Source organism: Bufo gargarizans, chromosome 5 (assembly GCF_014858855.1).
Source record: "Bufo gargarizans isolate SCDJY-AF-19 chromosome 5, ASM1485885v1, whole genome shotgun sequence".
NCBI classification, from domain to species: Eukaryota; Metazoa; Chordata; class Amphibia; order Anura; family Bufonidae; genus Bufo; species Bufo gargarizans.
This window is the reverse complement of record NC_058084.1, coordinates 493,427,432-493,453,730: the sequence shown is the minus strand read 5'-3', so window position 1 is coordinate 493,453,730 and position 26,299 is coordinate 493,427,432. Positions and strand designations below refer to the sequence as shown.

Below are 26,299 nucleotides of genomic sequence, written 5' to 3'. Positions count from 1 at the left end.
TGGGGATCGGAGCACGGGCTCAGACTGTTCTTAATCTGAGTGAGCCGGAGAGATCGAGGTGAATTTATCCAATTACACATGACAGACAGCAGACAAGAAAGTAAGTGGACGTGCGCTGAGACCTTTCCATATATCTCCCCTGTATACCTGACATGATTAATTCACCCTGACAGGAGGCACTAATGAGGAGAGTCAAATTGGAAATTTTAAGTGGGGAAAAAATGATTTTCAATTTGAGATTATCCAACCAGATTACATTTTATTCCAGATGCTTAGATGACCATCGCCCTCAATTAGATCAATGCTCTTCCTGTTAATGATGCTGCTCTAATATGGTAAAAGCTGCATTGTGGACGTGTGACTGAGGACAACTCATCCTGAATTGTGGTCATGTAATGAGGGGAATACTTCATTGGGTTTAACAACAACCTATAAGGTCCTATAGTGGAGCTTAGAATAGGGCACCACCTCCTTAGGACCAGCAGCACAAAGGATGGTTATAGATAGATTGGTCTCTGCTATGTCTTCTGTCTTTTCCATACTGTGTCAAGTAGCTGCTGCCAAGGCCAATAACATAATGGGTTGTATAAATAGGGGCATAGATGCCTGTGATGAGAACATAGTCCTGCCAACTTTACAAATCACTAGTCAGACCACACATGGAGGACTGTGTACAGTTCTGGGCTCCTGTGAACAAGGCAGACATAGCAGAGCTGGAGAGGGTCCAGAGGAGGGCAACTAAAGAAATAACTGGAATGGGGCAACTACAGTACCCTGAAAGATTATCAAAATTAGAGTTATTCACTTTAGAAAAAAGACGACTGAGGGGCAATCTAATAACTATGTATAAATATATCAGGGGTCAGTACAGAGATCACTCCCATCATCTTTTTATCCCCAGGACTGTGACTGTGACGAGGGGACATCCTCTGCGTCTGGAGGAAAGAAGGTTTGTACACAAACATAGAAGAGGATTCTTTACGGTAAGAGCAGTGAGACTATGGAGCTCTCTGCCTGAGGAGGTGGTGATGGTGAGTTCACTAAAAGAGTTCAAGAGGGGCCTGGATGTATTTCTGGAGTGTAATAATATTACAGGTCATAGCTACTAGAGAGGGGTCGTTGATCCAGGGAGTTATTGTAGTTTTTTTTAGAGAACTATTGTGGCAAATGGGATTCTGACACTTTGCCAGCTGAGCTGCCCCTGGTGCACAGCTTAACAGGAAGCTAACCATGACAGGCCTGGGAAGCTTTGGCAGATTTCACTGCGGGGACTCCGATTGAAAGGCAGAGGGAGCTGCATCGCTCTGTCTTACCTAACAGATGTCGCGATCGCTGTTGAACACGGCATCTGAATGGTTAAATGACGGGGGTTCGGCATGATCATTGTTCCTCGTCATTGCAGCCAGGTCCCTGCTGTATTATACAGCCGTCACCTGCCTCGTATGGAAATGGTTCAGCACAGCAGACTACTCCATACAATTGCGGGCTCATAATGCCGTACATGTACGCCATTATGTGTGACGGAGTTAAAAGGGTTTTCAGAATTTTACAAGTGATGACTTATCCTCAGGATAGGCTATCAATGTCTGTTAGACACTATCTATCTATCTACTGTATCTATCTATCTATCTATCTATCTATCTATCTATCTATCTATCTACTGTATCTATCTATCTATCTATCTATCTATCTACTGTATCTATCTATCTATCTATCGTATCTATCTGTTCTATCTATCTATCTATCTATCGTATCTATCTGTTCTATCTATCTATCTATCTATCTACATATTATCTATCTATCTACTGTATCTATCTATCTACTCTATCTATCTATCTATCTACTGTATCTATCTATCGTATCTATCTTTTCTATCTATCTATCTATCTATCTATCTATCTACTGTATCTATCTATCTACTGTATCTATCTATCTCTGTCTATCTATCTATCTATCTATCTATCTATCTATCTACTGTTTCTCTCTATCTATCTATCTATCTATCTATCTATCGTATCTATCGTATCTATCGTATCTATCTGTTCTATCTATCTATCTATCTATCTATCTACTGTATCTATCTATCTACTGTATCTATCTATCTCTGTCTATCTATCTATCTATCTATCTACTGTTTCTCTCTATCTATCTATCTATCTATCGTATCTATCTGTTCTATCTATCTATCCACTGTATCTATCTATCTATCTACTGTATCTATCTATCGTATCTATCTGTTCTATCTATCTGTTATATCTATCTATCTATTCTATTCTATCTATCTATCTATCTATCTATCTATCTATCCAATTCTCTTTATGTTGGGGCTAAACTTTCATACCCTATTAATTCCGAATGCAGGAACTTCTTTGCTTCTATGACTACAGATGTAGCGGGGTTAACACACATGCTTTATGAGACATGTTATCTAAACTAAATGCAACTAAACGCGTTAAGCAATTGCTTTTCAATGGCTTTTGTTTCAAGATAACGCGATGAGTTAAGAAATTTGAGTTAAGAGTGTGTGTGTTACCCCTGCTGTATGTATTGTCATCATACTTTGTAGCTGTCGTTCTGTAGCCTTTAGCTCTGCATGTTGGCACTTTGTGTATAAGGCATATTGACAATTATCTTTCCCAGGAGAAAGTCAGCTGTCAAAATGAATTCATAAATTCTGCTGCCTCATACTTTTTGGATTTTCTACAGCTCTATGTAGTGGCCCCACTGTGCACATATCCTATGTTATTGTTGCTATTATATTGAGGCTGAGAGTCACTTTGTAATGCAAGCGACAAGCAGCAATAATAGCAGTGACCTGAAAGGCCGCACACTATAGAGCTCCGAATACGCCCGGCGACTAATGTCACTTTTCAGGACACAAATAGAGATTGGTGTAAACTAAACTTAGTTGTACATCTATGTTAGGCTACTTTCACACTCGCGTTTGGTGCGGATCCATTCTATTGTGTCCGATTGTGTCAGTGAAAACGGATCCGTCCCCATTGACTTACATTGTGTGCCAGGACGGATCCGTTTGGCTCAGTTTCATCAAAGCGGAATGGAGACGGAACGGAGGCAAACTGATGCAATCTAAACAGATCCTTTTTTATTTAGAATGCATTAGGGCAAAACTGATCCGTTTTGGATCGCTTGTGAGAGCCCTGAACGGATCTCACTAACGGAAAGCCAAAACGCCAGTGTGAAAGTAGCCTTAATATGTATGTTTAAAGGGAGCCTGCTTTTGCCCATTAAACCAATATCGCTGAGAATACTTTGTTGTGCTTTTTCATAAGTGTATAAAACATTTATATAATTATTCTAGTTATAGTGGATAATAATGGCCTATAAAAGCCATGTTGGATTCTATTCACCATCTTGTGTGAATCTTCATGTAGAGTGGAATAGAAGTTCATGGAAAGGTCACTGTTAGGCCTCATGCACACGACCGTTTTTGTGGTCCTCATCCAAGCAGCATTTTTTGTGGCTCAGGTGCGGACCCATTCACTTCAATGGGGCTGCAAAAGATGCGGACAGCACTCCGTGTGCTGTCCGCATTCGTTGCACTGTTCCGTGGCCCCGCAAAAAAAATAAAGCATGTCCTATTCTTGTCCGTTTTGCGGACAAGAATAGGTATTTCTACAATTGGCCGCCTGTTCCGTTCCACAAATTGCAGAAGGCACATGGCGGCTTCCGTTTTTTTTGCGAATCCGCGGTTTGCGGACCGCAAAAACTGCACGGTCGTGTGCATGAGGCCTTAATAAGATTTCTTCTCATGGATGTACCAGTCTGAAAAGAGGCCTTCTTGTCTCCTTATGGATTTATGACAGGGGATAAGGGTGCTCTCTAGAAGCAGCTGGTGCTAATCACCTCTACAGTTTAATATTTATTAATGAAACCGAAAATCCATGATATCTATATACGCTTATAATCAACCTTAGTTTTGTATAAGAAAATCAATATCCCGACCGGCGTGCCAATCACATACGTGACGCAAAGGGAGTGAAAAGGAAGGCCCTGTCCAAGGGAGAGGGAAAGATGGTGACCCCTAACTCACCTTAAGGCTGGCACCTGACTGCCCTGACGTCCCTAGACTGGTTTCTCACCCGTACGCCGATCATGTGCCTAAACCCTGGCTTTCTCTAAGATGAGCCCTAAGTAGTGACTACGGCGATGGGAACACTAGTCCGCACCACTAACACTAAAGGGAAACACCAGGGAGAGGACAGACAATACTGACAAAACATATAGTCCCAGGTGGGCGACAACAAACAACCAACAGGGATCCAGAGGGTAACGCTCTGGTACGACAACCAGAAATAACAGCAACTCAGCTCCAGTGGGTCAGTATAGAAGTCCAGGCAGGAAGCTCTATATCTGGCAACCAGAGAAGTGGGAGAGGGGAATATAAGGAGGTTGGGAGTGCCGGACAAGAACCAGCTGAGGAGAAGAAGCTACGGATCCCTGAGTGAGACAAAAAGGATTGCGAGGCAAACACAGAAAGCTACCATTAAGTAACAGTGCGATCTTTAGACATAGAGCGCGCAGCCACCCGCTGCAACTTCCTGACCCCGGGTAAACCGGAGTCAGACGTGGCTCTTGACACCCTTGTGACAATCAATAAGACATATGTATCGTTTTATATTGTTACGTATTATTAAGGACGTTTATGTATCTGTTATCATAAATATATATATACTGTATATATATATATATATATATATTCTTAGGAACGCCTATAATCCTATTATATGAGGAAGACAGTTTGGGTATGGACTTTGTTAATGAGTATCTATAAAGATGTGGTGTTTTTACTAACAATCAATTAACCGTTGGTGTAGCAGAGGAGGCACAGATATCTCTTTGAGAAAACAAGGCTCATTCATATTATTATAGGTCCCATAAATTAACAGTGTGAGAAACATTCAAAGGGGGGCCTAGAAGTCTGTCCTTAATTGGTAAAAAGTGTCAGAATTAATCCCTCTAGCTTTGATATAGGTTCCAGAGGTCATGTGTATAGAATGTGAGATAAAGTCATATTTGGATATTTAACCCTTAACCTCTTAAGGACACAGGGAGTACAGGTACGCCCAGATGTCCGAGTCCTTAAGGACACAGGGCGTACAGGTACGCCATGTGTATTTCCAATCACTGCCGCGCGGCGGACGGTGATCCGAACAGAGTGCCTGCTGAAATCATTCAGCAGGCACTCTGTGACAATGCCGAGCGGGGTCCTAACCCGATAACCCGGAATAAGATGGTGATCGGTGGTGTGATAATACATCACCAATCCCCATCCTTAGATCCTGAGAGGTGGTGGTGACATCACCTCTCAGGATTGCATCCTATTGGCTGGACGAGCGGACGGGGGAGGGTTAACTTCCCCCAGCTCTGCTCTTCTCCTCCACACTGCTTCTGTGGAGCCAGGAGAGAGGAGCCCGTCATCCACCTCTGAGCCCAGCACCCTCACGTGAGCCACCATAGTGCAATCTGGCACTCAAAAGTTATTAGGGACAGGTTTAGGGAAAGGTTAGATTAGGCAGGGAGACTGAGGGATAGTTTTAGGGGGGGGAGTTTTTTTGGGGGGCGTTACCCTGATCGGGTGTCTGGGATCCACAACACACTCAGCTGTGCGACCCTAGACCCCCCAGGGGTGCTACAGCTTGCCCCCCTGCCCCCTCACACACACATATTTTTTAGGGTGCAAGCTTTTTTTGTGTGGTTGCGCTGACTGTTGCCGGCACTCTTAGCGTCCGGCCACTGATAGCGCATCGCCCACCCCACCACTGATCAGCTTCGAACCGCTGATCAACGAGTTTGAATCTTTATTTTTTTTTTGGGGGGGGCTTTCATTTTTTTATTTATTTGTATTTATTTTTTCTGTTAGGTTTAGGGTGGGTTTAGGGTAGGGTATAAGTGAACGTGAACACCCGTCCCCCCACACACACGCACACTAAATAAAGTTTTACACACACGCACACACACACTTCCCTATGGCCTGCCGGACCTTCTCGGCCAAGGAGGCATACGCCCTGCTTGTCTCTGACTCCGAGAGCCCCAGTGAGGACGAGGATGACACCACTTTCCTCTTGTCATCCGCGTCCTCCTCATCATCTAGTGATGATGAGCCCCCAAGGCGGCGGAGCCAGGGGAACCCCATGCCAGGGACCCTGTGGCCCACACTAGAATGAGCAGCCCTGGGGCTCGTACTAGTTTTCCGGCCCACTAGATAAGTCCACCTGATCCCCCTACCGGTGAACTTGTCTGGTGTACCCCAGAAGATTTAGACTTTGTTGGCCAACCAGGAATTTTTTCAGTGACCACTTTGTGAATCTGATGGTGGAGCAAATGAACTTGTTCGCTTAACAGTTCATTGCTCAACACTAGTGATGAGCGGGAGGTGCCATATTCGATTTCGCGATATTTCGCGAATATTCGAATGAATATTCGTGTTATATTCGTCGAAATCGAATATTCGTAATTATTCCAATTATCGCGAATAATATACGAATTTTTTTTTCGCGTATTGCGATTATTTATCTTGATAGTATAAGGCAACGTTCCTATGCTAATTGACTATGGCTAGGCTAATATGTGTATTTTACGAAATTTCGTGATTTGCTCTAACTTCGTCTCTTAGAATATTACGAATATTCTAAAAGACGAAGTTAGAGCAATATTACGAAATTTCGTAAAATACACATATAGATTGTAATTTAGCTAATATACTGCTATAATCCCTTTTTTTGCCTCTAATTTTTTTTTTGCCTCTTCTGAACTTAAGTTTTGTAAAATATGTACACTATTAAAAAATAATACTATAGCAGTATATTAGCTTAAATACAATCTATGTGTATTTTACGAAATTTCGTAATATTGCTCTAACTTCGTCTTTTAGAATATTCGTAATATTCTAAAAGACGAAGTTAGAGCAATATTAAGAACATTTGCAAAAGCCGAAATTGCGATGCGAGTAATATAATACGAAATAATCGCATGAAGATTTCAACTTAGCACTGCTATATTCCATATTCTAGCCTAATATGGAATATAGCTGTGCTAAGTTAGCACTGCTCTATTCCACACTAGGCTAGAATATGGAATATAGCAGTGCTAAGTTGAAATCTTCATGCGATTATTTCGTGTTATATTACTCGCATCGCAACTTGCGAAATTTGCAAATGTTCTTAATATTGCTCTAACTTCGTCTTTTAGAATATTACGAATATTCTAAAAGACGAAGTTAGAGCAATATTACGAAATTTCTAAAAGACGAAGTTAGAGCAATATTACGAAATTTCGTAAAATACACATAGATTGTATTTAAGCTAATATACTGCTATAGTAATATTTTTTAACAGTGTACATATTTTACAAAACTTAAGTTCAGAAGAGGCAAAAAAAATTAGAGGAAAAAAAAAGGGATTATAGCACTATATAAGCTAAATTACAATCTATATGTGTATTTTACGAAATTTCGTAATATTGCTCTAACTTCGTCTTTTAGAATATTCGTAATATTCTAAAAGACGAAGTTAGAGCAATATTAAGAACATTTGCAAATTTCGCAAGTTGCGATGCGAGTAATATAACACGAAATAATCGCATGAAGATTTCAACTTAGCACTGCTATATTCCATATTCTAGCCTAGTGTGGAATAGAGCAGTGCTAACTTAGCACAGCTATATTCCATATTAGGCTAGAATATGGAATATAGCAGTGCTAAGTTAAAATCTTCATGCGATTATTTCGTATTATATTACTCGCATCGCAACTTGCGAAATTTCGTAAAATACACATATAGATTAGATTGTAATTTAGCTAATATGGAATATAGCAGTAAGTTGAAAACGCCACTGACTGGAGCAGCCAGGAAGCCAGGAATCCAAAGGACAGGTAAGAACAACTTTAGAGAAGTGGGAAAGAAAAAAAATATTATAATAAAAAAAAAAATACGAATATTCGAATTCGCGAATATATAGAACGATATTCTAAATATTCGCGAAATCTCGAAATTGCGATATTCGAGAAAAAAATTTGTAATTCGAATATTCGCGCTCAACACTACTCAACACCAGAGCTCCTTTTTGGCTAGGTCCGGTGGCTGGACTCTGATCAGTGCAGCCGAGATGAGGACGTTTTGGGGCCTCGTGCTGCACATGGGCCTAGTCAAAAAACCCAGTGTCAGGCAGTACTGGAGTGGGGACGTCCTCTACCAGACCCCACTTTACTTCATGGCCAAGACACGTTCCAGTATTGAGGCCATTCGGAAATGTCTGTATTATGCAGATAATGCAGCATGTCCCCACCGAGGTGATCCTGCCTATGACCGCCTGTACAAAATCAGGCCAGTCATTGATCGCTTCAGGGCCATATTTTTGGAGGCCTATATACTAGTGAAAAATTCGCAATAAAAATTAGCATTTACGAAAATTCGTGATCAACACTACTCCTAAAGTCAAAGATATTGCAGCTTTCTCATTGGCTCACAAGCTAGAAGCAGAGAGGGATCATGTGTACTGAAATTATAAATATATATAGTGCTGATATTCGTGATAAAAATTCGCAATTCGAATATTCGTGATCAACACTACTATGTACCTGAAAGGGAGCTGTACAAACTTTGTGAGAGTACCTCAGGGTACACTTACAAGTTTCGTGTGTACGAGGGGCGAGATTCCCGTATTCAACCCCCAGAATGTCCCCCCACTCTGGGTGTTAGCGGGAAAATTGTGCACCCACTGCTAGATAAGGGTTACCACCTGTACGAGGATAACTTTTATACTAGTATCCCCTTGTCCCAGTCCCTCACCGCCAGATCCACGTCCACTTGTGGGACCGTGCAGAAAAATCAACGCGGCCTCCCTACGCACCCCCTCCTGGTACCTATCCACAGGGGTGAGACCCTTGCCCTTACCAGTGGAAACCTGTTGCCAAGAGGGATGTCATTGTACTGTCCACAATTCACTGTAATGGCATAACCCCTGTCCCTTTGCGAGGTACCGGGGCAACGGTCCTCAAGCCTGATTGTATCGTGGACTACAATCGGTATATGGGAGGAGTTGATCTCTCTGATCAAGTCCTCAAGCCATATAACGCCATACGCAAAAACCGGGCATGGTACAAAAAAGTTGCGGTCTACTTTGTACAGGTTGCCTTGTACAACTCTTTTGTGCTGTCCCGGAGCGCTGGCAACACAGGGGAATTCCTGCAGTTCTATGGGGCAGTCCTCAAGGCCATGATCTTTTCTCACCGGGAAAGAGCAGGCCGGAGTACCTCAGGAACTGGAGGCGCCCGGAACGTCTCTCGCCAACACTTTCCAGGTGTGGTCCCCCATACTGGAAAGAAGGGACGGTCCCCAAAAAAGTGCAGAGTGTTTCACAGGAGGGGGCTACGGAAGGACACCACCACTCAGTGTGACACGTGCCCCGATCATGATATTATTTTGTAAAACTAAAATAAATTAAAAAAGTATACATATTAGGTATTTCCGTGTCTGTAGGAACCTGAACTATAAAAATACCACATGACCTAACCCCTCAGATGAACACAGTCAAAAAAATAAATTAAAACGGTGTAAAGAAAGCCATTTTTTTGTCACCTTACATCACAAAAAGTGTAATAGCAAGAGATCAAAAGTCATATGCAACTAAAAATAGTGCCAATAAAACCGTCCTCTCATCCCACAGAAAATGAGCTACTACCTAAGACAATCAGCTAAAAACAAAAAAAACTGACTCTTAGACTATGGAGAAACTAACTTTTTTATTTTTTTGTTTAAAAAAGGATATTATAGTGTAAAACCTAAATTTAAAAAAAGTAGACATATTAGGTATTGCCACATCCATAAGAATCTCCTCTATAAAAATAACACATGACCTAACCCCTAAAATGAACAAAACTGTCCCTAAACAGCAATTTTTTTCAAAATTTTCCATTTTAATAATTTTTTTCTATTAACAAAGTAAGGGTTAACAGTAAAAAAACTCTATATTTATTGCCCTGATTCTGTACTTTACAGAAACACCCCATATATGGTCGTAAAATGCTGTATGGTCAAACGGCAGTGCGCACAAGGAAAGGAGCCCCATATGGTTTTTGGAAGGCAGATTTCGCTGGACTGGATTTTTGACACCATGTCCCATTTAAAGCCCCCCTGATCTACCCCTAGAGTAGAAACTCCATAAAAGTGACCCAAACTAAGAAACTACACCCCTTAAGGTATTCAAAAACTTATTTTACAAACTTTGTTAACCCTTTTGGTGTTCCACAAGAGTTATTGGCAAATGGATTTGAAATTTCTGAATTTCAATTTTTTGTAACCTTGCCTCACAAAAATGTAATATAGAGCAACCAAAAATCATATGTACCCTAAAAATAGTCCCAATAAAACTGCCACCTTATCCCATAGTTTCCAAAATGGGGTCACTTTTATGGAGTTTCTACTCTAGGGGTGCATCAGGGGGGCTTCAAATGGGACATGGTGTAAATAAAATCTGCCTTCCAGAAACCATATGGTGTTCCTTTCCTTGTGCGCCCTGCCATGTGCCCGTACAGTAGTTTACAACCAAATATGGGGTGTTTCTATAAACTACAGAATCAGGGCAAGTTTTGTTTTGCTGTTAACCCTTGCTTTGTTACTGGAAAAAATGGATTAAAATGGAAAATTTGCCCAAAACATTTAATTTAGAAATTTAATCTCCATTTGCGAATAACTCTTGTGGAACACCGAAAGGGTTAACAAAGTTTGTAAAATCAGTTCTGAATACCTTGAGGGGTGTAGTTTGTAAAATGGGGTCATTTTTGGGTTGTTTCTATTATGTAAGCCTCAGAAAGTGACTTCAGACCTGACCTGAATTTTTGGAAAATTTCTGAAAAATTTCAAGATTTGCTTCTAAACTTCTAAGCCTTGTAACGTCCCCCAAAAATAAAATGGCATTCCCAAAATGATCCAAACATAAAGTAGACATATAGGGAATGTAAATGAATAACTATTTTTGGAGGTATTACCATGTATTATAGAAGCAGAGAAATTAAAACTTAGAAATTTTCTAATTATTCCATTTTTTTTGTAAATTATTATTTTTTTTATTAATTAAGACGCACAATATGTGACAAAGAAACAATCTCATAATGGCCTGGATAAGTAAAAGCGTTTTAAAGTTATTCACACATAAAGTGACACTGGTCAGATTTGTAAAAAATGGCCTGGTCCTTAAGGTGAAAATGAGCCCGGTCCTTAGCCTCTTCCGGACACATGACGTACCGGTACGGCATGATCTCCCACTACTTAAGGACACATGACGTACCGGTACGTCATGTGTATTTCCGATCACCGCCGCCCGGCGGGCGGTGATCGGAACAAGGTTCCTGCTCAAATCATTGAGCAGGCACCTTGGGTCAATGCACTGGGGGTCCCGTGACCCCCCATTTTGGCGATCGCCGCAAACCGCAGGTCAATTCAGCTTTTACAGGTTGTGGCGGGCAGCGGTGCCAATGTGTCCCCGTGGGGCTCTAGGGGGGACCCGATAGCATGGAAGGCTGGATCTAACAGGCAGGAAGCTGTTTGATTAATACACACTGTATTACCCATACAGTCAATGCATTCCAATACAGAAGTATTGTAATGTATTATAAAGTGGATTAGACCCCCAAAAGTTGAAGTTCCAAAGTGGGACAAAAAATAAAGTGAAAAAAAAAGTTGAAAAAATTTAGTTTTCTTCCTAAAAAAATTAAAAGTTTCAAGTAAAAATAAAAAATAAACATATTAGGTATTGCCGCTTTCGTATGAACCGGCTCTATAAAAATATCACATGACCTAACCCCTCAGATGAACACCGTAAAAAAATAAAATAAAATGTGCTAAATAAACCATTTTTTGTCACCTTATATCACAAAAAGTGTAATAGCAAGCAATCAAAAAGTCATATGCACCCCAAAATAAAGCCAATAAAGCAGTCATCCCATCCCACAAAAAATGAGACTCTATTTAAGATAATCGCCCAAAAACTGAAAAAAACTATGGCTCTCAGAATATGGAGACACTAAAACATGATTTTTTTTTGTTTCAAAAATGAAATGATTGTGTAAAACTTATATAAATAAAAAAGTATACATATTAGGTATCGCCGCGTCTGTAATAACTTGCTCTATAAAAATATCACATGAACTAACCCCTCAGGTGAATACCATAAAAAAAGTGTAATAAAAGCCATTTTTTGTCACCTTACATCACAAAAAGTGTAATAGCAAGCGATCAAAAAGTCACACGTACCCCAAAATAGTGCCAATCAAACTGTCATCTCATTCCGCAAAAATAATACCCTACCCAAGATAATCGTTCAAAAACTGAAACAAACGATGGCTCTCAGACTATGGAAACACTAAAACATGATTTTTTTTGTTTAAAAAATTAAATCATTGTGTAAAACTTACATAAATAAAAAAGTATACATATTAGGTATCGCCGCATCCGTGACAACCTGTTCTATAGAAATACCACAATAAGTATGTGATCATAGACCACACACGAGGAAAAAGACCACCATCACCAACAACAAAAAAAAAAAGAGAAAACACAGAGAAACAAAGAAAACCCAGGAGAAAGATCCTAATGACCAGATCATACCTTAGAGCTGACTTCCCTTAGTCCCTGCACATCATCTGTTTTCTCGGTAATGTATAACTTTGTTTCGTGTAGTAATGATATAAATTAATCAGCCTGATATTTAGCAAATATTGTCACTACTAAGTAACGATGCATATTACTGAATAAAAGACCTAAATATTGATTTCAGAGGTAACTCTCTGATTGGAATAATTTTAGTCCATAGTCAATACCAGGCTTGATCATTTATATTGCTACCACATGATCTGAGATTTGCCATACTTGGGTGCAGAGCAAGGGTTCGTATCTTTTATTAACATTATTGAGTTTTTCTATCTAAAAATTGTGGTTGAGGCGGATTGTATTATATTCTTCTGTCTGAGAGGTACTGTTGTATATGATGGTATTTGTGAATTTTGGGTACTGCATATCACTGTGTATCTTTGCAGATTATTGAGTTTCACATTGATTAATCTTTGTATTTTAAATTATTGTATTTAAAATATATGTAAATATATCATTTATATTTTTGCATGCTTGTACCTTGTTTTACTGATTGCACAATATAATTAAATAACCAATCAAACTCTTTTTGAGGTGTTATCTATGTCCACCTCGAGGATCAACTGCCTTTTAAATTTTTTCTTTGATCCCTTCTTTTATGTAAAGCCATTTGCTTAACATTTCCGACATAAAATGGAGGTCCCACCGAGATCATGTTAATTTATTAATTATTTGTGCAAATAGTAAAACGTTCCATAATTTTCTTGGCTGGCCAGACTGTTGATATATAGTGTTGCTTGCAAATTTTTATTTATAGTGTTGCTCGCAAATATTGGCATTTCGAGAATTCGCAAATATCTAGACCAGGCATGCTCAACCTGCGGCCCTCCAGCTGTTGCAAAATTACAACTCCCAGCCTGCCCAAACAGCCTACAGCTATTAGCCTACAGCAGGGCATTGTGGGAGTTGTAGTTTTACAACAGCTGGAGGGCCGCAGGTTGAGCATGCCTCATCTAGACTATAGTGCTATATCCGCTTATCACTGTTGATATATCTGTGTACTGATTATTGGTAGAGAAAATGAGAGATTTTTGGATCCCCCAGCTCTAACACCCCAAAATATAAATATGTCATCATCACGTGCTCTTAAAGCCGAATCCATTTGAGACACTAATGCACCTGAGGGTGATGGCATGATTACACAGATGGACTTTACCCAATTAAGTCAGGTATTTCAAGCTATAACCACCTTTCTAGGCACTAGCGATGCACAAGGCCACAGAAGTGTCCCACCACACCTTCCTCTAGAGAGGAATGTTAGAGTTAAATCACCTGTGCCAAGTGGGTATGATGGAAGTGATCGGAGTATGAGTGATTATGACAGTGATGTGGAAAAGCGTGTGGTTTATTCCTTACCGCGCAGACATGAGTTTGCCCAAAAGGGGGATGAGAGTTCCAGGCGACCGTCATATGTTGAAGTGGTCTCTGGAAAGAAAAAAGCTCATTATGCAGAAGGGGATCAGAGTTCCTCAAGTATCATTAAATTTCTCAATGCCACTGTACCTAAATTTTCTAAGAAAGGTTCTCCTGAAATTGCTGATCACTGTACCAGTCCAACATGGATTCTTTAAAATTGTATTCTGATGCGGAAAGGATCAGATTCCTACCATGGGCATTTGAAAATAAGTATTGCCATTACTTTATTTCCTTCAAGGACAGGGGGATCCTGGATTGGCAGCATGTTTTGCACGAGGTAAAAATTTTATTTGTCCCTTACCGAACTATTACTGCTGCAAAATGTGATATTTATAAACTCACATGTAGACCCAATCAAAGTCCCCGGGAACTCCTCTCTATCCTTTAAAATGCCTATGGGTTAGCGTATACAGTAGGTCCTCAAATTAGGAATGTGGGGAATTCAAACAACTGTTTTATGATGCAATGCCTAAGCAATTTAAATTTTCCTTGGACAGTTTGGTAATGGCTGCAACTTCACTGTATAACATCAGTGAGTGCCATGCTACGGGTGAGAGGAGATACAAAAGGTCCCCAGACTAAAACATAGCAGAAGTTCAAATAAACCCCAACCTGGGATTTGAAAAGCAGCCACGCAGGTACCCTCCATCTACAGGACCTTCCCAACAAATCCAGCGACAACAGGACCAAAGCAAACAAAGCCTCATATCCCCAATGGGTCAGAGGGGGATAATAATGGTGATAAAAGGTCTAACTACCATCCCCAATATTACAAAAGGGGTCCCCCGGGATACATGCGCTGGAATAACAGGCCCAGACAACAGAAGGAAGGTAGGCCTGAACCCTCATCTTCACCTAGAAGTCGATCTCCTACTTCTAGTAAGGGTACACCACAAAACCAAACTGTGCGCAAATCAAAAGATCGGTTTCATCAGTTGGCAGAACAAGTGGCTAAATTAACTAAAATAGTTAATAAGATTTCCCAGGTGTCCATGGAAAAACAACCTGGACCCGGTTGCCTTTCGGGTACATTTAATGCAGGCCATGAGTTTGATGTGTTCATGCATAAGACAATGCCTGATGCCACTGAACGAGGTGCCTTATCCTATGTGGATGACGTCCTGATCAAAAGCATGACTTTTGAGGAACACATTGCGGAACTGAGGCATATACTAACCCAACTGAGGAAAGCTGGTATGAACTTTCTTTGCAGAAGGCGCAATGGTGTCATACCAAAGTCAATTTCCTAGGTCACGAAATCACTGCTGATGAACCCGCAGAAAAGGAAGGAGGAAGCAGTGACCAATACGAAGTCACCTATAAATCTCAAGGAGTTGAGATCCTTCCTGGGTATGATGAACTATTCACATAAGTGAACGCCCCAAGCAAGCTGTAAATGAGCTCAAAGCTAGACTCACCCAAACTCCATGCCTTGCTTACCTAGAAGGTGGGAAACCCTTCTTCATTGAAACAGGCTTCACCACCAAAATCGTGAGTGCAGTCCTCTTCCAGAAACAGGGAAACCTGAATAAGATTGTTGAGGAAGGGTTGAGATGCATGCATATATATACATATATGCATGCAAACACGTGCATGCATGTATGATATATATGCATGCATTAATGGTCACTTTATAGGATGATGTGCGCAGATGTGCCCAGCATCTGCGCACATCTGCCCTTAGTGGCCCATGGGGGCTCATGGTGGCCCCTGTGGGAAACATGTGGTAACTGTGCCCCCTTATAATATAGGTGTATAAATATAGATCCCCTTATAATATATATATTTATATGCCCCCTAATATATGTCCCTATATACCCCAGTATCGGTGTATACATGTGTATGGATGTGCCCCAAGCATCCATACACATGTATATTTTATATATATATATATATATATATATATATATATATATATATCCCCCATATCCATAGGCCCCAATATTTGAAACCAGGTGCATCAGTGTGAATGTGCCCCAAGCATTCACACTGATGCAATCTGGCTGATTGCATCAGAATGATCGGACAAGGGTCCGGTCATCCTGATGGCTACAAAGGACTCAGGTTCAACAGAATCTGAGTCCTTTGTTCTAATTATCTCCAGCGTTGCTGGAGATAATTATGCATGATAGAAGGGAGGGAGAAACCTCCCCTCCTTCTATTATGCGCATTCTGACAGCGCGATTACTATCGCGCTGCCCGGAATGATAAAGGCTACAGGCGAGAGATCAAAGGCTTCTCCCGCCTGTTAGTATATGGCGCGTCCCCGATGTGCGCGTTCGGGGACGCGCGAGCTGGTACAGTGACGTCATATTACTGCGCCGGCCCACGTGGCTCTGATGGGCGGGCGTGCGCGCGCCACCTTGTGGGCGGAGCGGGCCGCCGGAGATAAATATCCGGCGGCCCCTGCACTGGGGGCAGAAGGGAGCGGACCCCCCGGTTGAAGAGAGCCCTACCGGCCCACCCTGAAGGAGAGCGCAATCGGCGCTCAGGGAGACGGAGCACCCCCCCCGGCTGAAGGACCCCGAGCGGCCCCTCTGAAGGAGAGCGCAATCGGCGCTCAGGAGCGACCCCCCTGGCTGGACTGAGTATACCCCTCTTAATAACCCCTATCCCACCAACGATATATCCCTGACCCCCTACCACTCCACCAACGATTCCCTGACCCCCTACCCTTGCACCCCCTGAGCCCACACCCCTATCCCACCAACGATTATCCCCCCTGGTTAACCCCTGTTCATCCAAACCCCTACTCCCCTGAACAACCTACCCTGTCCAACGAACAACCCCTGAAGAACCCCTGGTTAACCCCTGACCTCCAAACCCCTGCACCCCTGAATAACCCCTGGCAACAAACCCACAAACCCCCTCTCTGTAATACGTGCAAGGTATTAATCCTTGCATTGCTGTCCCCCCCCCCCACTGTATCTGTGTCTGTGGCCTGCATACACCCCTGCAGTTCCACAGTTAACCCTTGTCGTACCCCATAGGGACAGTAAGTAGAATTAGGTGGGTGGGCTGCTAATGTATATGTGTGAGTGTATTGTATAGTTAGTTTGTGGGTGGAATTTGGGAACCGTGTAGTGTAGTTTAGTACTGTTTATTTAGTGCTGTATTGTTAGTGCATTGCGTGCTTAGTGTACTAGATACTGTGTTTTATGTACAACTATCTGTGTAACATGTGGTTATTAGCGATAGTTAGTTTAGTAAGGCGCATGTAGCTAGCGTAGTGATTAGCGTAAGGCAAAGTATAGTGAAAGTATTAAGTGTAAAGGCCAATAAATCTTGGACCCAATTTCCAAGAAGGTACCTTCAGCTTGTCCAACGACAACAACACCAAATCACACACACACACACACACACACACACACACGTCCGGACCAGTTATACGTCTCTTGTCAGCCATCCGTTTATATCTTTCACCCATTTTTTTCAAATTAACTTGAATCTTCCGCCAGATAGATGACAAAGAGGAAGAGAATCTCTCCTCTTCTGGTATCCCAGAAGATTCAGTCCCAGAAAAAGTACCAAAATGAGGGTGAAACCCATATGCGCCAAAAAATTGTGACTTATCAGTTGACTCCTGCCTACGGTTATTCAAGGCAAACTCAGCTAAAGACAAGAACGAGGACCACTCATCCCGATTCTCAGCGACAAAACACCTCAAATTGGTCTCCAGGTTTTGGTTAGTGCGCTTCGTTTGACCATTCAACTGAGGATGAAAAGCCGAAGAGAAAGACAACTGAATACCCAGACGATAACAAAACGCCCTCCAAAACCTGGAAACAAATTGCATCCCCCTATCAGACACCACATCAGAGATTCCCTCTGATGTGGTGTCTGATAGGGGGATGCAATGTTATAAAAAAAACTGAGCGACAGTTTTCGCATTGGGCAAACCTGATAATGGTACAAAGTGAGCCATCTTGCTGAAGCGGTCCACTACCACCAAAAACTGTTTTCCCAGAGGAACTCGGGAAATCAGTAATGAAGTCCATGGAGATGGGATGGACAAAGGAAGAAGAGATCCTGATGGCCAAGTGTAAGCCACCTTCGCGCGTGCACAGGTATCACAAGCTGCTATATAACCCTCAACACCTTTATGCAACCCTGGCCCCCAGAGTCGCCGGGAAAGAAGATCTATAATGGATCTACTTCCAGGATGTCCCGCAAGGACAGTATCATGATGTTCCTTGAACACCTTGTATCGCAGTTCAGAAGGAACAAACAACTTGCATGGAGGACAAGAATCAGGTGCCTCTTTTTGAGCCCCCAACACTTCCATCTCCAGCTCAGGGTAAAGAGCGGAAACCACCACCCCATCAGCCAAAATCGGAGCGGGATCCTCCAAATCCCCCCCCCCCCCCAGGAAAGCTACGTGACAACGCATCCGCTTTGATGTTTTTAATCCCAGGGCGATAGGTGTCCACAAAATTGAACCTGGTAAAAAACAATGACCATCTAGCCTGCCTAGGATTTAAACGCTTTGCAGATTGCAGGTAAGCCAGATTCTTATGGTCAATAAATACCGTAATTGGATGAGTAGCCCATTCTAGCCAATGACGCCACTCTTCAAAGGCCAAATTTGATGGCCGACAACTCTCTATTCCCAACATCACAATTTCTTTCGGCACACAGGCGCCATTTGCTGGGAGAGGGACCCTGAGACAAGACTGCTCCGACTCCCACTTTTGACGCGTCAACCTCCACAATGAAGGGTTGAGAAACATAAGGTTGCATCAGAATGGGAGTAGAAGCAAAATATTTCTTAATAGCAGAAAAAGCCTGTAATGCCTCATCCGACCAGACAGAGAAGACAGCGCCCTTTCTAGTCATATCTGTCAAAGGTTTGACAATGGTGGAATAATTCAGGATGAATTTTCTGTAATAATTAGTAAATCCTAAAAAACGCATCAGGGCTTTCTGATTCTCCGGCCGGTCCCATTCCAGTACCGCGCTGACTTTTTCGGGATCCATACGAAAACTGGAGGCAGAAAGCAAGTACCCCAAAAACTGCAGCTCCTGAACAGCAAACACACATTTTTCCAACTTAGCATACAATGTATTCTCCCAAAGGATCAATAACACTTGTCTTAAATGATCCTGATGAGTCTTCATATTGGGTGAGTAAATTATTATGTCATTGAGGCAAATAACAATAAACCTCCCCACCAAATGATGAAAGATGTCATTGATAAAGCGCTGGAGCATTGGTTAAACCAAAGGGCATGACTAGGTTCTCGAAGTGACCCTCGGGGGTATTGAAGGCCGCTTTCCATTCATCTCCTTCCCTTATTCTGATCAGATTATAAGCTCCTCTTAAATCCAACTTAGAAAACACCTTGGCACCAACAATCTGATCAAATAGATCCGGAATCAAGGGAAGAGGATAAGGATCACGGACAGTAATGAGATTCAGTTCCTGGAAATCTAGACACGGTCTAAGGGATCCGTCCTTCTTTTTTACGAAAAAGAAGCCAGCAGCCATAGGGGACTTAGATTGTCTAATATGTCCCTTTGCCAAACTCTCGGCAATATACTCCCGCATAGCTACTCTTTTGGGTTGAGAAAGATTATATAACCGAGATTTTGGCAGTTTTGCTCCGGGGATAAGATTGACCGGACAATCATACTCTCGGTAAGGGGGCAACTCCTGAGCTCCGCTCTCCGAGAATACGTCCAAAAAATTGGAAAGAAATTGAGGCAGCCCTGAAGGCACTAAGACAGTTGTTCATACAAAATTCACTCCAATTACTGATTTGTCTTGTTTGCCAGTCCATGGTAGGGTTATGCTTTATCAACAATGGTAATCCTAGAACCATCGGAGCAGGCAAACTTTTCATAACAAAACAAGAAATGAACTCAACATGAGACTCACCCACCCTCAAATGAATATCATGAAAACAATATGAGTTAGACATCTTTGCGAGAGGGGGGCGGAATCTATAGCAAACACTGGTATCTCTTTGCTTAATGCGCTAGTTTTAAAAGCATGACTCTGAAGAAATTGAAAATCAATAAGATTAACTCCAGCGCCACTGTCAAATACCTTTAACTCAAAATTTCCAGAATCTACCGCCATCGTGGCAGGCAGGAGGAATCGGGTACTGCAGGTAGGATACGAATATGCCTGCTCTGACTCCCCATTCACACTACCAAGAGAAAAGGAGGTTTTTTCTTTCTTTGAAGGAATCCCCTATTTTTTTTTCATTACCACTTTGAGGTTTAAAAAAGGGCACACATTAACGAAATGACCTTCTTTACCACAGAAGTAACAGCTTCCTAAAATTCCTGTTACCAGAGCAAGAAGTAACCTGACCCAATTGCATAGGCTCCTCTCCAGCCCCTAATTCAATTGTCATAGGACAGGGACTGATTTTCCACCAGACATCAGCCCCTGCCCGAGAGGAACCTTGCACCTCTCCCTAAGATGTCTATCAATCCGTACGGCCAAAGACATGGCCGCCTCCAAAGAATCAGGATTTTCATGAAATGCAAGGGCATCTTTTAATCTCTCAGATAGCCCCTGACAGAAATGACTACGGAGTGCAGGATCATTACACTCCAAGTCAGTCGCCCATCTTCTAAATTCAGCACAATACGACTCAGCAGTACATTCTTACTGGCACAAGCTACGCAACTTAGATTCAGCCATAAAGACCCGGTCTGGGTCATCATAAATCAGGCCCAGGGCTCCGAAAAATTCAATCACCGACTGGAGGGACTGTGAACCGGTCAGCAGAGAAAAAGCCCAAGACTGAGCGTCAACTTTTAGCAGAGAAATAATAATCCCTACTCTTTGGTTTTTGTCTCCAGATGAAATCGGACGCAGACGAAAATACCATTTACAGGACTCCCTGAACCGAACAAAGTTATCACTTCCCCTGGAAAACCTATCAGGGAGAGCGACCTTAGGTTACAGGCAGACCTGGTTTTCCCCAGCGGCGCCAGATGCCAAAGAGACCGTGCAACCGAATTGCGGAGGTCAGCTACCTCCAAAGACAATCACGGCATGCGATCAACCAAAGTATCAATAGTTTCCATTTTGCAAACAGCAAGGTAAAAAAAAATACGGTATGGCGGGTTTTAATGTCACGGTAGGTAAGATAAGGACAGAACACGGCAAAGCAAACAAAACAATTGACTAGGCCCCAAATGCTAGGGAACAAAGGGATCACCTCCTAGCAATCCCTAAAACACTTTCCCTAAGCTTCTATGCCCATGTGCAAATCGCGATGGTAGATATGCACATGCCCATGTATGACTATAACACACTGAACCAAACCCTCAGCTGTAGGGAAGAGGGAAAGAGGCACCCAGCTCCTTTAACAACCGAAGGAGCTAGCGTCACCCTAGAGGCCTAGTCAAAACAGACACAGAAGGAACAAAGGAAAAGGACTTATCTAGAGATGTGTTGGAGCAGACAATCCACCAAACTTCCAGAGCTCACACAAGGCAGAACTATAACCCGCAAAGGCTATAGGGAGAGGGATAAATAAATAGCCTCACCAATTACCTAAAGAGCAACACCTGGGAGGAGGTGGGATTCCGCTCAAACCCACAACAAAACAAACTGTCAGATCGAGTCATGTGCAGCAACTCTGACAGATCTCCTCAGAACACCCACAGGGCAGGGTGTGACAGATGAAGAGTAAAGAGATTTCAAGGTTCCAGATAAAGGCAGAAACCCTGGATTGGTATAGTATAAACATACAAGTGTATTAACCTATCCTCATGTATTTTTCCTCTGTAACTAATTATGGTATCTCTTAACTCACTTCTGAACCAAGAACTTGCTCTGTTCATGATAGAAAACTTATCTTACATTTTAGTAATAGCGGCGAATATATAAAACTAAAAATATATTAAAAATATATAAAATTTCACAATGCTAATTCTCTAAAACAGGTATTGAAATACACGCTTGTTTACTCTATATATGTCCTTTAGGATCTTATACAGGGTGTCCTTCACACACTAAGGTTTAGGCATCTTACATCAAAAACTAATTTATATCTTTCTACAGCATATTAAGACGCATTTATAGCATCTCAGGGTTTAAACTTTCACTCGGAGGAGCGCCATATTCTATCTAATAATCGGTCCGATCTTCACTACAGAAGTCGGTATACAAAAAATAGGAGGGATACATCACGGTATGTATCTCATTCCTTCTGCACATACAGTCATTCATAAGACTAGCTTGAACCAAAGGAAGAAACAAATACCTGTGTGCACCCTCCACTGTGTACCGTATATTCTCTAATAGATTCTGCCTCTCTTCAAATTTACTCTGGGAGAAAACAGATCACAAAGGTATACATGCCCAGAATGGCAATACCGAGGGCCAGATTTTACCAATCCCTACCTCATTAATATAATTGGCATCCTAATTTAATGTTATATTTTAATAGGCCCCTATGAAAAAAGATTTTATTATTATTTTATTAACGATACATATAGAGTCATCCTTGGGGCACATATGTAAGTATTTTATCCATCACCTACATAATATTCTCTCATACTTAAAGGGGGTATCTCTATATTATATCATACATGCAGATTTAATATCCCACTCAATATTCAAGCCCACAGGCTGCAATGTACTCATGTTGTATATCCATTCCACTTCCCTTTTATTTATCTGTTTCACCGGATTCCCTCATCTCCATTTTTTATGCACCACTTCTACACCCATAAATTTCAGACCTTCTGGATTTTTTTGATGCATTTGTTTAAAATGTGCAGTAACACTGAGTGTCTAAACCTTTTTTGATGTTTCTAATGTGTTCACTTATCGTTACTTTAAATTTTCTTAGTATTCTTCCCACATATTGGAGTTTACACGGGCACTCCAGAACATAAATAACTTCTGCACTTTCACAGGATAAGTTTCCTTTTACTTTTAACTCCCTTTGATTTACTGTCGACTCAACCATATCCTTAGTTCTGTGTTTTTTTTCCTCTTTGAATCTGTTCTTACATCCTATACAGAAGCCACACCAGGTAAACGCGTTCCTTACTACCTAGGGCCCCTCTTTCTTCAAACAGCTATGTACAATTTTATCCTTCACTGTGGGTGCACGTTTAGAAATTAACGTGGGTTTATCCGGGATTAGGCGGCCTATCACTCCATTATTTTTTAGGATTCCCCAATTTTTCTGGATGATATGTTTTATTTGAGGACATACTATGGAATATGATGTTGAAAATGCAAACATATCTATCGCCATCTCCCATTGTTCTATTTTTTACTTCCACACTTCCTGATTGTACTTCCTCCCTATGGGTCCTCAACATCTCCTCCTTATAGCCCTTCTCTCTAGACCTCTCCAGGACGATCTCACTCTGTTTGTCATAAATTCTTTATTTGGGAACAGTTCCTCCTTATTCTCTGGAATTGACCCTTCGGTATGTTTTTAATCCAGTTGTTTATAATGACAACTTTTCACATCTATATAGCCATTTCAATCTGTGGGCTTACAGAAGGTTTTGGTGTGTATAACACCATCCCTTACCATAATTTCCAGATCCAGAAAATTCACAGACTTTTTGCTAATATTTTCAGTGAATTTAATGTTCCAGGTATTTTCATTAATGTACGTAATAAATTCCCACAGAGAGGTCTACTCCCCCATCCAGATAAACAAGCAGCCATTAATATAGCTCTTCCATATGACTAAATTGCTTTCTCCCCTCTCTCTATTCAGTAAGGGATTGATATAAAATTGCTACCAGTACGCCATAAAAATGCATCTTAATATGCCGTAGAAAGATATAAATTAGTTTTATATATTTTTTTATATATTTTTTGTTTTATATTAATAAAATGTAAGAGATTGTGGTTTTAAAAATATACAGAAATTGTTAAAATGCCAATAAGGTATCAATAACCAATCCCCGATCATCTGGGGGTTGGGAAGTTGATGTTAACATGTGATCAGTGTGACGGAGTAATAAATGTGATGCCCCAGACTAAGCAGGTAGCGAAACCCGGGTTGGGCAGGAATACTACTTTTTTATGTGCAATGTCAAAAGAACAGATCTTGTAAGTAGAATAAAATACTGAGAATCCTTTTACTTGCGGGTCCGCACTATGTCTTTTTCCTTTTGAAGGGATGACAATTGTTTCTGCTGCCGGTTGGTTCAGAGATCGAGGTGGCTGAAGCCAGTGATTGAGGAAACGGCCTCTGGAAAAGAGATTGTGTGTGAACCTCTAGGAGAACGGACCTACTCCCTGATTCTGGGACTGCAGCTTTTGATTAACTTTGGGAACAGCACATAAAACGCTCTGTTTAGAAGATACCTTTAGAAGAAAGTTTGTAAGTTGTAGATTAAGTTATAGCTATTTATAGCCTATCCACAGGATGGGGATAACAATTAGATCGGTGGGGGACCCAACAGTCAGAGAATATGAACCCTGTACTCCCTGCAGCCCCCTGAAATGAACAGAGTGGCCTGTCATACAGCTTTCAGTTATCTCCGGACTTCCCATAGAAATAAGCGCCACAGGCATGTCCAACCAGCCACTCCGTTAATTTCAGGGGGCTGCAGCTGGTACATTTTTTTCTTTACTCATATGCAAATGGTACTTGTAGTTCATCCAATTACAGTAGTCACCGGTCCAACTGTACACCGTGAAATTCTCTCCCAGAGAGTAGTATATGGATTTAACCAAGTGTAAGGGATTGTTTACTCGTAGGGGGTCGCCATCACAAATTACCTTACCAGACAAGGTTAGAATGTCCAAACTCGTGCTTTATTCCACACTTCAGCAAAAACAGGTAATGAAGTCGCAGCTTCAACTCATCGCGTGTGACATCCACACAACATAATAAACACTTGCCCATCTAGGCTCTAACTAAAACATATGACATGTCTCTCTGACTCACCTATACAGAACAGTTCGCACACTGTCTCAGGTGTGGCTTTCTCAACCCAATAGTCCAGCAGCCTCCAGGCTGTAGCAAATTTGAGTCCCTTTGGGGAATTTTGGTCCAGCAGTCCTTCTGACTCTGACCTTGTGACCCTTGTGCTGAAGGCATCACTGCGTCCCCCAAACTCCAGGCTATCTCCCAGCCTCATGGCCCCTCAGCCTAGCCCGGCTGAGACCACACACACAAAGTCTATGCATGTCTCTGTTCCAAATCACTCTCTCCTTTTGACTGACATACTGAGGGTGGATTTATGCCAGACTGATTACAGCAGGCTGCACCTGCGATATCCTAAGGTTAGGGAAAACCATGGCCTGGAATGGTGTGGATTGGGAAGATTCCACTACCAAACCTACCTTCCCAATGCAAATAAAATCCTGCCCTTGATTTACTAAAGAAAATTAGCTTCAGCAACTATGCTTGCTAAAGCCAGCCCCATGCTGGATCTTACTTATCTCACCCAGTTGAGGAACCTGGATGAGTTATACACCCCTTCCGGGACTTTTCTCATACATTTTACTGTTCACCTTACCACACAAGGTTGGGAGTTATGGCTCATCTTTCCTCTCTATCTTGCTAAAGCCTCTCACTAGAAACGATGGCAGGGAATAGTACTCTTGGTGGCTGTAGTATACAATGGTGGCTGTAGTATCCACTGTGGCATGTAGGGTTTTGAAGGCATGTCAGGCCAGGACGTCTCTAAGTGTGAAGGCTGTCTTAACAGGGTCCCCCACTGCAGCAAATATATGCCAAAAGAAGATGCATGCCAAAAATTATTATATAATTAAATGTATATAATGTTATTGAATCATTTAAAAACAGCTAAAACACTAGGGAACTGGAGACCTCAAAACAATACCAACACCCACAGCACTCCACCCACAGTCATATCACTGCTTGCTTACTATCACTTATGAATTTGTACTAGCACTTTATATTTGTGATGTCATATTGTGGGAATATTCTCTTTCCATTTTCACTATAATGATTCATTTTCTTGATTTTTCTTTTGTATACAATCATGGACCTTTTTCACTTTTCTTATTATGAACTGTGCTGTGGGTGGAAACCCTTCTTTGGTAATGTTTTGAGGTCTCCAGTTCCCTAGTGTTTTTAACTGTTTTAAAATAATCCAATAAAGTTATATACATTTTATTATATCATCATTTTTGGTATGTATCTTGTTTTGGCATGTACTTGTATTTAGGGGACTCTGGTTGTATACATGAAGAACCCTGTTTTAGGTTTACCTTATTAGTTGCAGTGCCGAGCACCTCTAAG

At 41.6% G+C, this 26,299-nt stretch overlaps 1 long non-coding RNA gene across 1 annotated transcript; it reads left to right on the top strand.

The window, feature by feature from the left end:
• On the top strand, positions 1–24,387 carry LOC122939244. Its single transcript, XR_006390112.1, has 3 exons — positions 1–100; positions 902–949; positions 24,201–24,387. It is a non-coding gene; the product is annotated as an uncharacterized LOC122939244 (long non-coding RNA).
• Positions 24,388–26,299: the final 1,912 nt, after the last annotated feature.